Source organism: Cynara cardunculus (assembly GCF_001531365.2).
Source record: "Cynara cardunculus var. scolymus isolate 2C chromosome LG 16, CcrdV1, whole genome shotgun sequence".
In the NCBI taxonomy this organism is placed as follows: domain Eukaryota; kingdom Viridiplantae; phylum Streptophyta; class Magnoliopsida; order Asterales; family Asteraceae; genus Cynara; species Cynara cardunculus.
Window position 1 is genome coordinate 5,177,870 of NC_037543.1, and position 5,500 is coordinate 5,183,369.

At 36.2% G+C, this 5,500-nt stretch overlaps 3 non-coding genes across 3 annotated transcripts; all 3 read right to left on the minus strand.

The window, feature by feature from the left end:
• Positions 1-330: 330 nt before the first annotated feature.
• LOC112499737 lies at positions 331-491 on the minus strand. The gene has a single exon (XR_003067267.1). It is a non-coding gene; the product is annotated as a U1 spliceosomal RNA (small nuclear RNA).
• Positions 492-1,040: 549 nt separating this feature from the next.
• Positions 1,041-1,158, minus strand: LOC112499761. The gene has a single exon (XR_003067282.1). It is a non-coding gene; the product is annotated as a U5 spliceosomal RNA (small nuclear RNA).
• A 543-nt stretch (positions 1,159-1,701) lies between these two features.
• Positions 1,702-1,862, minus strand: LOC112499740. The gene has a single exon (XR_003067270.1). It is a non-coding gene; the product is annotated as a U1 spliceosomal RNA (small nuclear RNA).
• Between the last annotated feature and the right edge of the window lie 3,638 nt (positions 1,863-5,500).

Genomic DNA, 5,500 nt, shown 5'->3' on the forward strand with positions numbered 1-5,500 from the left:
CATTATCGCTTTCTCAAAATCACATAAAACCATATTATAATATCGACTGAGATAAAGAAGAAAATGAAATATTAAAATCATGATGTATCTCGCTGCATTGCGCGAGTACGCTTCTAGTTTATTTATAGAAAAATGTTTTTGAGGAGATGTTGCAACCACCTGAGGTGTATGTGGTGTGATCAATTTCCATTTTCACTGTTAGTACCAATTAGATGCCAATGAGATCGGATGTGCTTATTCAATTGTAGTAAGACATGCCAAGAACGTCAAATAGAGACCATTTTGCATGAAGAATAAAAACTTGAAAAATGTTCAAAACTCGAAATTAGGAAAGAGGCAGCGCAAACACTGGCCCCTACTATCACAAATTACGACGTAGGCTCGACCACTTGGGCCGACCTTAGGCAAGCACCCCTCCTGTGTGCAATGGAGGTCACCAACCTAGACCATGAGCCTTTTTGATCACTCATTGATCCCGTTCAAGTAAATTTGTTTAATGTTCTACACCCAGCTTCTTAAATAGGTTTAGACATGGCTACATGTTTCTTTTTATTATCAATGTGGGATGATACCCTAACGGACTAAACAAAAATAACCAACGTGCTTCTCATGCCAAGACTTTATTGGGATTGGTTCTGGTGTTGTTTACTCGTTTTTCATCATGTGAGACCACGTCTAAAAGCTTCATTTTGCTTTTAAGTATATATAATATTTATAAATGATTAAAAACTTCCATGTTAGTCATCATAGTAATGATTGTAGCATTTAACGAGCTACTCAAGCTCGAGCTTTAGCATTTCCAAAGCTTGACTCAATCTCGAAAATAGAAAGAATTTAACTTGGCAAGTTGAGCTTTTTAACACCATTGTTGAATTTGACAATCGAAAGTTCGATTAATTTTTCTCCAATGAGCCAAGTATTTTATATATTTTTGTAAATCGTTATAGCTTACAAAGTTTGAATAAAATTATAATTAATAACTCAGAATTTTTAAGCTCTGGAGCTGCATAATGTGTAATTTGAACTACGAATTGTTGGAGGCATTCGAATAAATGAAGACCTCTCCAAGAATAGGCGTATACCATTTTGAGCAACAAGCATGCGGTATTCTTTAGTAAAAGGCGAAAGAATAGCACATGGTATTCTTTGTCTACAACTCTACATGCGTCCATGCCTCTTGGAACCTGAAATTTTCACAACCAAGAGTTCACCTATCTAGCATTCTAGAGATGACCAAAAATCGGTACCGGGTTACACACCAGGCCCAGGTTGTTCGAGTGTAACCGAGCCGGCCGGTCCTGATCTCAACCAAAACTCCAAGGACCAATCTTGGTCCCGGGTTTAACTTTGTTTAACCTCTCTAACTTCAGGATTCACTTATCTAATCCCATCTTCTGTTTTACTTTTACAACAAATATTTTTATGTTCGAGTTCTTGTCCATCGTCAAAGTTACAATTAAATTGAAGACCCAATGCTCTCAACCAAGCTACAATCAACTAGTCTATCGGAAGTAATTTAACTCGATAGTAATTTATTTATAAAAAAACTGCCCTTGACTCGATTTCACCTACTTTGTTGCTGGGTTTACCAAAAATGATGATTGTTCTCACCAAAGAAATGTCAAGAATGTCAATTAGAGGCTAATTTACATGGTAATCGAATGAAATAGAACTTTGAAAAGCTTTTAAAACTAAAATTAGGAGGAGACCGCGCAAACGCTGGCCCCACTATCACAATTTATGACGTAGGCTTGACCACTTGGGCCGACCTTAGGCAGGCACCCCTCCTAAGTGCAATGGAGGTCACCAACCTAGACCATAAGCCTTTTTTGATCACTCATTGATCCTGTCCAAGTAAGTATGTTAACAGTGGTACAACAATCTTGTTAAATAGATTTAGACATGGCTACACATTTCATTTTGTTATCAATGAAGGATGGCACCCTAATGATTTACTCATCAATAAGCAACCCCTTCCATGCCACATCCTACATAACTTGTATCACTACAACAAAATTGGGTTTATAGGACGTCCCAATCTCTAAGTGTCCCAATAGACCGCTTTATAGGACTTAATTTATATGACCAAAATATAAAACGTCCTATCTAAAACTTTTATTTCGTTTTGAATTATATTTTATATGACAAATAAACTTTCCATATTAATCCTCATTATTCAAGATTTGAAGTGTGCGATGATTAGGACTGGTAACACCTGGATCGTTTGACGAGCTACTCAAGCTCTACTTGATTTCGAACATAAAATGATATGCATTTAACATTTAACTTAGCAAGTAGAGCTTTGCAACACCAATGTTCAATAGAACACTTGAAAGTTCGATTAATTTTTTTCAATCCAGCCAAACAATCACATTATCAAATATCCTAGCTTATAAAGTTTGAATGAATTAGAACGTATACCTACGAATTTTTAAGCTCTTGAGCACCATAAATATAAATGTCTACTTTTCTATTTACCTTTAACCATGAGATGAAGAAAATTTACTTTTCTACAAGGGTAAATTATCTTTTTGTTAAGTAAAAATTATAATAATTACACTCTAAAACTTTGTGTATTTTATATTGTAGATATTTACTTTAGGACGGAAAAAGTATTGAAAAGGTAAATGGTAAATTTTTATATTGATGTATATGAGGAAAAAAATTCTTAATTAAAAAATCAACCGATGTCAAACATATTTTTCAGATAAAACTGTATATGAAATAGAATAAAATTTTGAGAATACTGAAATGAAAAGAGAGTGTTAGATTTTCATAAATAAAGAAGCCATTTGATGAGCAAAAAGCAATACACAACCAAAATTTAGTTCCACCACCAAGAACAAGAACAAGAACATGAAGGATAAACAGTTGCCACATCCATGGCTACTAATATTTTTCTCATTTAAGTACATAGAACGTAATTAGAACACCCTTACCTTCTCTTTATGTAGCCAATATATATATCCTTCAGTTTCTTCTTCGTTTCTCGAGTGGTGGGCTCCCGCTCGTCTTCCTTTTCTGGCAGCCAAACTTGGGTGGCGACCTCTGTCTTCCGCCACGGTCGCCCACCATTCCCACCTCAACTTCTTCCACTGCCTCAAAATCTTCAACCTCATTATCATCAAGACTTGAAGGTTTCGACCAACTCTCTGTTTTCTCTCTTGTTTTCGTTTCTCTGATTCAGCTGCTAATTACACACCATCTTCTAGTTCACATCCGATCAGATCATCCTCATCCATGAACTCCGATCTCCACTCACATCACCTCCGCATGCTTTTCTTCGTTTCTCTCGAGTCGCCCTAACCTTATCTTTATCTATCTTTCTTATCGCATCCTTGGGTTACGGCTGGCTTCTGTATCCACATTTTGACCACAGTTAGCATTCTGGTAGTTATTTTGCTCCAGTTATTTAGAGTATAAAAGTGTGGTTGTAAATCTCAATTCATTTTTCTTCTCACATTACATTTTCTTTCCTTATTTCTTATCACTCAACCATTTTCCCCTATTCCCTTGGATAAAATCCCAAGAGACTCGGGCGGATCCAATGTAGAGCATATGGTGGCTCGTCCTACAATATTGTTCATCCGCCTTAGTATAAAAAACTCTAGGGTCGTGAGAAGACCTGATACTCTCAACCAAGCAACAATCAAGCAGTCTCTCGGACAACAACAGTTAACATCAGGGTCTGTTCTCTCTTCCATACACTTGAAAACGGCCCTTTAGCAATACACTTGCAAATTATCTACACATAAAAACAAGTCTCCATGGTTTCAACTTATACATGGTTACCTCGACCAAACCATGTTAACTGACTACACATTTTACTCTTTTTGTCTCAAATTTCTATGCAGTAACTTATCGCTCTCAATACAACAAACAAACTTCCCATTAGCATGATGAGCCACCAAAATGATGCTAAAAAATGCAACCATGCTATAAATTACAAGTGAACTTCCCATCAGAATGAAGTTGTTCAAGTCTGGTTTTTTATTGAATTATCCAATCAATCCACCTAATAAGATCCATCTGGTTGACAAAATTCATAACAAATGAGGTTTGGAGATAGTGATCAATCTTTGGATGTAACTGCAAGTAAACCCAAATCCCCAACATACTGCAACATAACAACATTAATTAGACCTTTATAATCAGATTTTCAGTCATGGTGATTGTAACATATCCAGCCTGCAAATCTACCACGAACAGGTTCATAAAATAAAAAATCAGACTGGTTCTCCGAGAATGAAGAAAAAGATTTCTTCTCAGTGGTTCATGTTGTCTATTGTTTTTTATCTTGAAGCAAACAAAAACAAGAATCCGATGGTCGAACCAATAAACAGACCATAGAGATGATGGATATCGTTAAACAATATCATCAGACATTTCTCTTGTATCTGCAAGCTTATCATGGAGGTCACAAGATATCAAAGAAAGTATCTCAGCTCGGTGTTTATGGAAGAACAAACTCAAATGTGGTCAAGCCTCAAGAAAAACATACAAGGGGATAGTAATTCACAGTGGTGAACGAAAAGCCAATGCAGCATCAATAAGCGTTAGAAACACCAAGTACCCTTTGCAGGCGGCCGGATGTACCAGAATGGTGCTGCAAGAGTGTAAACAGCCCTTCAGTTAATGTATACTTGTTCTAAAACTCAAATCAAAAGGTTGCAGAAGCCCTTCAGTTAATGCACACAAGATGCATATTCATTTTCATCTAACCTGTGAATCTTTCTCAGTCATCAATCTTCAAGAATCAAAGAATCTATTAGATGAAACAAACCTGTGTATCTGTAACAGTCATCACTCTTGAATAACAAAACCATGTGTCAGCAATTACCAAAAAAAGGCAAAACCTTCAAGTAACAAGAAGGTTCTTGACAAAAACACATATTAGAAGGAACATTCATCTGCTTGACGATCAAAATCACAAATAGAACACGGAACCACAAACTTTCGGTGATTTTGAAGAGAAAGCGAGAGATGAAACTTGAGAACGTAAATCCTCATAGATAAAATGTTTCTTCTTGCTTTATCAAGCTTTTCCTTAAAAATTCAAGAAATGCTGAGACAATTTTGTTGAATATCAAGAAGAAACATATTTTCTTGGGAAATTTAAGACAGATGCAGTGTTTTTATTCATTATTAAAAAGGGAATAGATGATTTTAAGGTGTAAAGTTAGAAAAAGATGAATGAAACAGTTTGTAAAAGCGAGATGAAGGAACGCCTGCGCCTCCCTTCTCCAGTTTGCCACTCTCTCGTTCTTCGCCATGAACACCTACGACACAGCCTCCTCCCCCATCGAGGATTCCAACATCTAAAACGTCATTCAAGAGACATACAACAAATAAACATTTGGGGGTTAAAAAGGARGGAGTGTATTTGATCATTTCATCAACAAAGAAGCAAAGTAGTTCAAAAACGGAAGCAAAAAGCATAAAACCTTACCTGTCAAGATGGAGGATGCCTTCAAAAACAGTGATAAAACCTTACTGGATG